At 34.6% G+C, this 12,211-nt stretch overlaps 1 protein-coding gene across 1 annotated transcript in view; it reads left to right on the top strand.

Moving 5' to 3' along the window:
* XIRP2 (xin actin binding repeat containing 2) overlaps window positions 1-12,211 on the top strand; it is a 265,641-nt gene that overhangs the window by 158,310 nt on the left and 95,120 nt on the right. The gene's annotated exons all lie outside the window — the stretch shown is intronic.

Raw genomic sequence — 12,211 nt, 5'->3', positions numbered from 1 at the left:
AAAATGCCTTAAGCATCTCTTTTTTAAGACAATTAAACTAAATGCATTTAATGAATTTGGAATAAAAAGTGGCAAGAAAGTGTCATATTTTAAGGAGAAACTTCATAAATTTGATTAATGTTTGACAAATGTCATTAAAAAATTAATAGCTCATATATGAGAAACCACATTATTAATATAATTGTCAACAATAAAAGAAATGTAAAATATAAATAATTTATTGAACAATACAGATATTGTTTATCATTTCTGATTAAGCACATTCTAGATTTTTCCATCTTAGGCAGGTAATGCCTATTAGAGTATTGTGATGTTTGTTAAAGTTCATAATTAGTACAACTTTTCTAACGTCATTTGGAATATGTGTAGCAAGCTATTAAGTTGCCTGTCATCTTGAGCAATGTGGAATAGTCTATGGAATATTACAGTTCACAATTTAAAAAGCAAATGGTACTGTGCTGTAAAACTTTGCTATTCAAAGTGCTGTCTGTGAATCCAAACACTAGCATCACCCAGAGGCTTATTAGAAATACAGAACCTTGGGCCCCTCATCAGTCCCACTGAATCAGAATCTGCATTTTAACAAGATCCTCAAATGATTCATGCACACATTAAAGTTTGAGAAGCTATATTCTATGACAGAACAGACTGATCCTCTGGGTAGTTTACATGTGGTTCAGCCCATTCTGATTCCATTTGATTTAAGTATGCAATTTGGAGTGGGAGGTGGGTTTGGGAAGAGTGTAGAGGAGTTCGCTAATGATGGACTGGGCATGGATTTCTAAATATATGTAAATTGGGATTTCAATCTCTTTTTCATTTTCAATTCATTTTGGTATGCCCAATTGATATCCTAATATGATTAGTATCAATCTTGAGGAATTTACTCCACATATTTCTTGACGGTGATTAAACTTTATGTGCACTGGGGGCTGAATGCAAGAGAATTAGATTAACATTGGCCAAAAAAAAGGGACGCTTTAGGAATGATTTATGTTCTGATGATGCTGGCCTGTGGAGATCTTAGCACAGGGAGGCAAAAATGAGGCTGGCAAACTTATCAGAGTTACATGAGATAACAAACTCCACTCATCACACCTTTCTTCTCTTTATCTGTGTTTTCTTTGGTTTCCATGCAAAGGCTTTCAAAGACCTCTTTTTTTTAAAGCTTAGAAAAGTTAGTCTGGAGTATAACCATTATTTACTATCAAGATATGACTTAAATTTAACAACAACCTCAGATTTACAGGTACATTGAAAATATCAAGAGCTAAACTTAAAAACACTGGGTGAGATGAACATAGCAGCTCATTTTATTTTTATTTCATTTTATCTGTACATTACACAAGAACTCTAATTTGTATGTATCACTACTTTTAAAAGAAACAAAATCCTTTCAATATGACACCCTTGATTTCAGAGTTTATACAATTATATGAGTGACTCTGATGGCCTCATATACTAGTTAAACTTCTTAACTAGCCACAACAGTTTCATATTTGTGTAGTATTAATTTACAGCTCTTTCAAAAACAGTAGATTTTTAAACTTACACTTGTAATAAATCATTGAAGTGAAGATACCTAATGTCCTGTATTTTTAAGATTTAGTAATCAGTGTACATTGATAAGTCCACCCAAGGACTCAGGACTAGCAATGCCTGTTGGATTAGTTTCCACCCCTTGTCCTCAACTGAAGGTCCAGGACAGCACAGAAAGGCTTTATGATTTTCCCCAGCCTTCTTTTCTATGCCTGATGATCCACTCCCACTCCCAGGTTGTGTTCAATTGCTCTCTATTTTGACCTCTATTTTGTTTGGTCCCTTTCCTCACTTATGTATCAGTGTCAAATAAAGTAGAATGCTGCAATGTGCACGTTGGTGCATTCCATTCACATTTCCTTTGAGATATACTAATATGGTTAGTTGTTCCAAAGATTTTAAGAGGACTTGGCTTATATGAAATTAAATGTCAAGCATGGCAAATACAGAATTTCACAAATTTGGGTGATACAATAGATATGAGAAAAAAAAATAATGCAATCAGTACAAATGATTTTGTTTCTTCAAAATTCAGAATATTATGGGGGGTACAAATGTTTTGGTTACATAATTTGCTCTTGTACAGGTTGAGTCAAAGTTATAAGTGTATCCATCACCCAGATAGTGTGCATTGTACTCATTAGGTGTGAATTTACACATTCCCTCTTTCCCCCCACCTGTTTGATTTCCGTTAAGTTTTACTTCCATATGTGCACAAAAGTGTTGATCCATTAGTTCAAATTTAGTAGTGAATGCATGTGGTATTTGTTTTTCCATTATTGTGATACTTCATTTAGAAGAACAGCCTCCATTTCCATCCAGGTCGTTACAAAGGATATCACTTTACCATTTTTTATGAGTGCATAATACTCCATGGTGTATATATACCACATTTTATTAATCCACTCATGTATTGATGGGAACTTGGGTTGTCTATACATCTTTATGATTGTGAATTGTGCTGCTATAAACATTTGAGAGCAGGTGTCTTTTTATAAAATGTCTTTTTTTTTCCTTTGGATAAATACCCAGTAATGGGATTGCTGGATCAAATGGTAAGTCTACTTTTATTCTTTGAGGTATCTCCATACTACTTTCCATAGAGGTTGTAATAGTTTGAAGTCCCACCAACAGTGTATAAATGTTCCTTTCTCTCTGCATCCATGCCAGTGTCTGTTGTTTTGGAACTTTTTGATGAAAGCCATTCTCACTGGAGTTAGGTGATATCTCATTGTGGTTTTAATTTGCATTTCCCTGATGATTGAGTACAAATTATTTTGACTAATTGTTTCTATTATACTAACATAAAAATCCAATTTGGGAAATTTCCTTTAGATATTTAAAAGCATTTAGTTGGAAAGTGAATAGTGGGAGACTTAGGTACTGACATTTGATCTACATGTATACAGGATAAAAAATCTATTTTTTCTACTGAAAAACACTGGAGCAAGAAATGCTTCAAATAGCACACAGGTGAGTGGGTAAGGTAATGTTCATCAAATTTATATTAGTTGGAATTTTTATGTGACAATTGCCTGCTTTTCAATTTTATTCTCCAAACCATAATTTCAATTTTAATCTCCTAAGTCATCAACATGTAAAATGCTAACAGAGAAAATATATATTCAAAGTCACTTTTTCAAGGCCTTTGTAATAAACCTTGGAAATTACCTGCTGTATTTCTCTTTTTATTCTGCTCCATTAAAGCTAAATTCATTCCTTATTCTTATAATGGCCATTCATCTCTTCTGACAGATTTTACAAAACAAACTGAGAGTTCTATTGTTTTCAGCTTTCTACTACTCTTTAAATGGTGGGATCCTTCCAGTTATTAATGTTTCTAAAATGTTAAAATGGGTGTAGTACATATATTTGTGTAAGTGATTGTTATTTACATAACATATTTTTGTTTAAAATCAGACATTTTAGAGTAATGCTGTCCAATAGAGCTTTCTGTGATAATAATACAAGTGTCCTACATCTCTGTTGTCCAATATGGTAACCACAAGCCACATGTGGCTATTAAGCAATTAAAAAGTATCTAGTGCTACTAACCAACTTGTTAAGTTCATTTAATTATTATTAATGTACATGTAATTAGTCACTGTATTGGACAAAAAAGTTTTAGAAGATGATATTTGTTCAAGGAACTCATTGTTCACTCTTTTCATAGGAAGTGATCCAGATGCTAGTTATTCAATTTAAGTTATCCTTTATCTGCAAATTTATCTTTATTAAAATGTATGTGGCAGAAATACAAAATATCATCTGTGAATACTATGAAAACCTCTACACAAACAAACTAGAAAACCTAAGGGAAACGGACAAATTTCAGGAAACACACAACCTCCCAAGCCTAAATCAGGAAGAAATAGAAATTCTAAACAGACCAATAACAAGAAGCATGATTGAAGTAGTAATAAAAAATCTCCAAAAAAAAAAAAAACAGCCCTAGACCAGGCAGATTCACAGCTGCATTCTACCAGACCTACAACTAAGAACTGGTACCCATCCTACAGAAACTATTCCATAACATCAAGAAGGAGGGAATTCTTCCTAACTTATTCTATGAAGCCAGTATCACCCTGATACCAAAGACAGGAAATGACATAACAAAAAAGAAAACTACAGACCAATATCGTTTATGAACATGGATGCAAAAAATTCTCAAGAAAATTCTAGCAAACTGAATTCAACAGCACATCAAAAAGATAATCCAACATGATGAAGTGGGTTTCATCCCAGGAACACAAGAATGGTTTAACATATGCAAATAAATAAACGTGATTGACCACATAAACAGAAAGAAAAACAAAGACAATGTGATCATCTCAATAGATGCGGAAAAAGCATTCAATAAAATCTAGTACCCTTTTGTGATAAAACCCCTTAACTGACTAGGCATAATAGGAACATACCTCAAAATTATAAAAGCCATATATGACAAACCCACAGCCAACATCATACTGAATGGGGAAAAGTTGAAAGCATTTCCTCTAAGAACTGGAACGTGACAAGGGTTCCCACTGTCAACCACTTCTACTCAACATAGTATTTGAAGTCTTAGCCAGAGAAATCAGGCAAGAGACAGAAATAAAGGGCATCTAAATCAGGAAAGGTCAAACTATCCCTGTTTGCTGACAATATGATCTTGTATCTAGAAAAACCTAGAGACTCCAACAGGTAAGTAAATTCAGCAAAGTCTCAGTTTGCAAAGTCAATGCACACAAATCAGTAGCATTTCTATATACTAAAAATAGTCAAGATGAGAGTCAAATAAAGGAATCAACACTATTCACAATAGCTACAAAGAAAAGAAAATACCTAGGAATATACTTAACCAAGGAGGTGAAAGATCTCTATAAGGAGAATTACAAAAAAAACTAATGAAAGATATTCTAGATGACACAAACAAATGGAAAAACATCACTTGCTTATGCATGAGTAAGGTCAACATCATTAAAATGTCCATACTGTCCAAAGTGATTTACAGATTCAATACCATCCCCATCAAAATACCAACATCATATTTCACAGTTCTAGAAAAAATGATCTTAAACTTCATTTGGAATGAAAAAAGACACTGAATAGCCAAAGCAATATTAAGCATAAAGAACTTATCTGGAGGTATCACGTTACCTGACTTCAAATTATACTATAAGGCAATAGTAACCAAAACAACATGGTATTGGCACAAAAATAGAGACACAGATCAATGGAACAGAACAGAAAACTCAGATATAAAACCATTCACATACAGCCAACTGATCTTTGACGAAGTAGACAACAATATACACTGCAGAAAAGAAGCCATATTTAATAAATGGTGCTGGGAAAATTGGATAACCACATGCAGAAGAATAAAACAGGATCCATATCTCTCACCACTCATAAAATTAATTCAAGATGGATAAAGGGCTTAAATGTAAGGCATGATACCATAAGAATTCTGGAAGAAAATGTTAGAAAACTCTTCTAGATATCGACCTAGGCAAATAATTTATGAAGAAAACCCCAATGGCAATCAAATCAACAACAGAAATAAATAAATGGGACTTGATTAAATTAAAAAGCTTCTGCACAACCAAGGAAATAATTAACAGAGCAAACAGACAACCTACAGAATGTGAGAAAATATTCTGAAGCTATACATCCAATAAGGAATAATAACCAGAATCTACAAAGAACTCAATAATATCAGCAAGAAAAAATCAAACAGCCCCATTAAAAAGTAGGCAAAAGACATGAACAGAAGCTTCTCAAAAGAAGGTGGACAGATGGCCAATACACATATGAAAAAATGCTCAATGACACTAATCATCAGGGAAATGCAAATTAAAACCACAATGATATATCACCTTACCCCATTAGAATAGCTTTTATTAAAAAGTGCAAGAACAATAGATGCTAAAAGGAAGGAACACTTATACACTGTTGGTGGGCCTGCAAATTAGTACAATGTCTGTGGAAAATAGTATGGAGATTCCTCAAAGAACTAAAAGTCAAAATACCATTGGATCCAGCAATCCCACTCCTTGCTATTTACCTAAAAGAAAAGAAGTAATTTTTATCAAAAAAAAAACACCTGCACACAGATATTTATTGCAACACAATTCACAATTGCAAAGATGTGGAATCAACCCACATGCCCAACAATTCATGAGTGGATTAATAAGATGTGGTATATGTGTACCATGGAATACTACTTAGCCATAAAGAAGGATGACTTAATGCCTTTTGCAACAATTCGGATAGAACTGGAGGCCATTTTCCTAAGTGTGGTATCCAAAGAATTGAAAAAAAAAACACCACATGTACTTGCTATTAAATTAGAACTAACCAACGAGCACACATGTGCATAGAAGAAAGCAAAACTTAAATGAAATTAAGTGGCGGGGAGTGGGGGAGGAGGAGATGAGCAAAAACCTACCCAACAGGTACAATGAACACTATCTGGGTGACGGGCACAGTTTTAAATGTGACTTGAGCATTACAAAATTGATCCATGTAACCAAAACATTTGTACCCCCATAACACTTTGAAATAAAAAGAGAAGGTAGACAAATGGCCAAGAAACATGCAAAAATACTCAACATCACTAATCATCAGGGAAATGCAAATTAAAATGACAATTGCGTACCACTTTGTGCCTATCACAATGGCCATTATTAAAAAGTCTAAAAACAATAAATGCTGTTGTGTATGCAGAGAGAAAGGAGGGCTTATGCACTCTTGGTGGGACTGCAAATTAGCACAACTTCTGTGGAATGTAGTAGGGGGATTACTCCAAGAAATAAATGTAAAATTATCATTTAATCCAGCAATCCCACTGTTGGGTATCTACCCAAAGAAAATGAAGTGATTTTATCAAAGGCGCCTGCACTCAAAATGTTTATTGCAGCACAATTTATAATTGAAAAGGTGTGGAATCAAGTAAGTGCCTATCAATTTATGAGTGCATAAAGAAAATGTGGGATATGTATACCATGGAGTATTACTCAGCCATAAAAAGGAATGAAATAATGTCATTTGCAGCAACTTGGTTGGAACTGGAGACCATTATTTTAAAAGAAGTATCTCAGGAATAGAAAATCAAACACCACATGTTCTTACTAACAAGTGGGAGCTAAATCATGGGTATATGTGTGCACAAACCAATGTAAAGGATGAGAAACCAAGAAGGCAGCAGGGTGTGAGGGGAGTGGGAGATAAAAACTTACTTATTGGGTACAGTGAACACTATTCTAGTGACAAGCACACCAAAAGCCCTGACTTAAGCATTATACGAGGTATCCATATAACCAAAACACTTATACCCCCTTACTTGATATTTTGAAATAAAAAAATGAAAGGTATGTGGAGAAGTAGAAAGAGAATCCATGTCAGTGAAACAGACAAACAATAAGTACCAATAATTCACATATTTAAAAGTTGCCTTCAAGAGCTAGCAACAGAATTTTCTCTATAGTATTTTTAGTGGTAAATTAAAATAAACAATAATTTCACTTGTGTTCTCTTTCCAATGTGCTGAAAACAATGGTTTTATCATAAAAGCAGTACTATCTACGGTGAGGCTTTGCATTTTTTTCATAACATCTTTTCTAGAGCTTCATTGTTGTGGGAATATGTATCCTCTCAGGTCAGGAAGCAAGCCATTCTCTAAATACCTAAAGTTAACAAAGTTAAACGAAATGGAGTAACAGGATACTTTTAAATTAACAGCACGATTCCTTTAATAAAAAAGGGCTTCACTGGGAAACTTATAAATAAATCAGACATTTAGTCACAGAGCAGCTCCAGCAAAGACCATCAACATCATTTGTTCTGCTTGACTGATCTGTGCCCTCTAATGAGACTCAGAGGATAGGATTTTAGACCTATCTCTGGACACACTGCAGTGGACCCAAGACTCCCAACACTGGCTTCTGCTCTCAGACTTGCTTTCTCGCCCACTGTACCGTATTTCATGCTCCAGACCGTCTAGTAAAGCAGACATGTTATTGTAATCCACAGGAGACAGTTCATTAGGAAAAATATTCTTATTGTCAGTGGATCACCATTTAAAACAATCCTGTGGTAATGCCTTTTGCAAAGTAAAGAATCACTTTTCATATTAGTACTTATCTCTAATTGATCTGTTTACCTAGTTAAAGTTTTTTCCCCTCTTTATTAAAGTGGGATTCATCTGCAGTTTCTCAATGACTCCTACATGTTCCTTTTCATTGCTATAATCGTCAGTGAGTCAAAACAAATTCCAGAGTTAAATCATGGGCCCAGTAGGAAGGGGCAGCTGAGAGTTTGCTATTCTGAGGAATATGTGATGATAGGTCTATTCATGAGGTCGTTCACATGGTAACTATAAATCAACTCCTTGGAATGCTGGAAAATTGCCCTTGATTAATAAACAGAATCCCAGGAATTCATTTCGAGCTTGTGCATGGTCATACTTAATTTTAAAACATGATGCTATCAAAGAAAGATAACAACATATATAAATATCTCTCTTTAAGACCATCCACTCATTTTACCTTCTTGAAATTGGAAAGAACAAGATATTATTTTTAAATATTCTGATTGTAGAACATCAAATGCATACCTATTTCTACAGAATATTTTTGATGTGCTGTTGCCATTTGCCCATTCATCTATTCATTCCTCCAGCAAACATTTATTGAATGCCCATTTATTGAGTGCCAGGTACTATTCTAGGTCCTTGGGGACATCAATGAATAAAAGACAAAAAAGAATTAAAAAAAAATCTTCCCTTGTGCAGCTTGAACTCCAACAGGGAGATGGAGAATAAAAATAACGAAGAAGTAAATTATATATCAGAAGGTAATAAGTACTATAGAAAATACAGACAGGGAATAGGGCATACGGTGGAGGTTTGTCATTTTAATTAGGGTGGTGAGGATCAGCCATAATAGCAAGGTGACATATAAGCAAAGACTTGAATAAAATGTTTTCTGATTTTTTTCATTTTAAAAAGTAAATATACAAAGTCATATTTTGTGAAAGACAAATATATCTAATAAGATGTGAGGCAGAATCCTCTCTTGGTGATCCTAGGCCCTGAGGTTGGAGTGACTGTAGTGCAGGTTTTATGCAGTCACTCAAGGACAGAGAAAACACACACAGCAGTAAAATCCTTATACCTGCCCACTGTCGCCAATGCGAAGTGTGTGGAACTACTCCTCCCTTGGTCTCTCTACTGCGCCGTGTGGATCTGGGGTACTGTTCTGGTCTGTTCTGCAGAGAACAGGCCCAAACAGGAAGGCAGAGTTTTGGCTGAAGACTTGGGGCCACATATGGGAGCCAAACCAAGAACTGGTTATTTTAGGGTAAGGTACACTGGAATTGTGTTACCTAATAGGTTTGAAATTAGAATGTCAAGACAAAGGTGAAACACAAGAAACACACATCTTAAACTGAGCCCATGACTCCATGTGTCTATTCAGGTTGCACGGCTCATGTGACTATCAGTGATCCAAAATAAAGACAAGGTTAGAGGTTCACAAGTTGGGTAGGTCTACACAGGAGAAGTCTGATGACAATGATGCAATACTAGAAAGGCTGGGTTTAAGAATACACAATCCAGTCACTAAGGATTAGGGCATGGCTAAGAAAGCCCAGTACTCTGAGGCAGTGATTTTGAAAGAATGGAAATAGAAAAAGAGGGAGGGTGAGAGGAAGAGAGGGATAAAAAGAGACAGAAAGAGATAGAAACAGGAATGGAGGAAGAAAGGCAGGAAGAGAAGGTTAAAACTAAAGTGGTTCTATGAAGCTTTCTAGAAGTAGCTCGAATTCAGTTACTAAAGAATTGTTTTTGATGCCAGAGACAAGCAATAACAACACCCATAAATTCAACAAATGTTTACTGAACACATAATATGACATTCCCCGTTCTTGGTGTTGGGGAGTCAGGTATCTGAAGATGCAGACTCTGCTCCTCAGTGGCTTAGAGTTTAAGAAAGGTGGCAGGCACATAAGCAAATGTCAACATCAGATGATGAACAATGCTGTAGTAGAATGACACACAGGAAGCAACAACCTCTGTCTGTGGGACCAGAGATGCTTCATAGAAATACTGATTTTATTTTTTAGGTGTTTTGAAGTTTGAGTGGGAGTTAACTAAGAAGAGCAAGAAGGGATTTGCGGGGTAGAGGATAGGCAGAAGGGTGGAAATTTCAGGTAGATCCAGCAAAATCATGAAGGAGCATCAAAAGTAAGAAATTTGGGGGCAATAGGGGCACTTCCATATGTTTGATGCATAGCAGCTAATTTCAATAAATGTCCTTATATTCCCATGAGCTGCAGCCAGGGTGAGTTCTAGATTCTAAGCTGTGAGTGAAACAATGCCAGTTTAGGTTAATTAGACTTAGCCGCCAGGTTAAAAAGACTGGTTTGAATGAAAAGGGAAGACTTGATTTTCATGCTTTCAGAGTTGATTAAAATGTTCATTGACATGTTTTAAGGATTTTTACAAATTGAAAGAGTGGAGTATTTTGCTATTTTTCTCCATGGTAAAAATATAATATTCTAGAATCAATGATAAGCTCTAGATATTTCAGATATGGGGAGTAGGAAAAAAGCCCCCACATAAATTGGCAGTTTAGCAATGTTGCCTTTTAAAATTTAATTTTCAAAATATTTAAAGTTGTAATTTATTTGTATTTTCAAGAGTTAAGCCAAATACTTTTATTAAAATTGTCTTTTGTCTCCACACTATTTGTTATGAATGTTTAATATTAGGAATAGCTCATTTATTTAAAATCAAAATCAATTATAAATTTTTAACTTTTAAACATAATTTTAATTTGTGTTTAACGCAGCTTCACATGCCCTTTAAAGTATATAGGGTCTATAATGCATTACAATAAAATGACTTATTAATAATAAATGTGAAAACACAAATAATAATGGCCCATTAACCTTTCTCTTTGTGTTGTTATTACAAAAAGATACATGTTTCTATATTTGGCTCTTTCATAGAGCTATAAATATGGCTATGGGGCTAAAATAATGCTCTATGAATAAATTCTGCATGTCACAGTTATTATTCTTTATTTGCAACTTCTAAACTGATGAAATAGTATATGAGCACTCAGAAGAGTACACAAAGTCCTAGCCAGAGGGTCTCAGGAATTCTTGAAGAATAGCAAATAACTTTGTATTGGCTAAGATGAAAAGCCAGTTGTTCTATTTTTTGAAGATCATCTTTAAAAATAAAAAATCAGATCTTGCCAAAAACAATAGGAAACTCATTCTGTTAATAGTTTATTTAGTCTAATATTTCAACACTTAACATTCTAGATAGTTTCTGATTTATTATGGGATATGTAATCACTCTCTGTGATTTGGTAAGACTGTTGCTTTTCATAAACATCAGGGAAGAACTTGATACACCACCTCTAAACCTATTTTATATCATCACTTCACAATACTTCTGACTCATTGCTTGAGCATCTTCACTCTCCATCCCTAGTGATGACACCCTGCTCTAGGGGAAGATGGTGTCAGAACACGAGGCCCATTGCTTTTAGTTATATTATAGATGGGAAACCATTAAGGAATTTTAACATCCCTAGATTTTTCTTGGAATAGTTTAAAAGCTTATAAAATGAGTGGAAAGTCATATGATCATACTTTTTAATGAATGAAATGAAGAATTCTGGTGATCCTAAATAAATATTTCATTAAGAATTAAAAACTTTTTTTCTTAACTTTTTTGTGTGGCTATTTTAATCCCCATCCCTGCATGGCATCAACAGATTACCCTATCTTGGCTAATTCCTGATATTTTTTATTTTACCATGCCATAGATTTATTCCATCTACACTCTTTAAAATAATCTCATTTCCTCTCAGAAAAATAATGAAGGATCCTGTATACAACTGTGTTTTCTGTAATTAAAAGAGTAAAACATGAAGTGCACTATAGCCTATCATTTCTTTATTTTGTTGCCTACAATTCTCATACCTACTATCCCCATCTTTTTGTAAGTAATGGAAAGTTTCTTTAAAAAATGTGGGAGAGACAAAAATGGCGCAGTAAAGATGACCTTCTGGATTCCTGCTCCCAGAGAAGGAGGCATAAATCTTGGTCTGCTACACATGAGTGGATCACTCCCCCACAAGAACAGTGTTGTGAATCAGCAGAGAATCATATGATC

The sequence above is a fragment of the Eulemur rufifrons genome, chromosome 1, assembly GCF_041146395.1.
Source record: "Eulemur rufifrons isolate Redbay chromosome 1, OSU_ERuf_1, whole genome shotgun sequence".
Lineage (NCBI taxonomy): Eukaryota > Metazoa > Chordata > Mammalia > Primates > Lemuridae > Eulemur > Eulemur rufifrons.
This window is presented reverse-complemented; position numbering and strand designations above follow the sequence as displayed.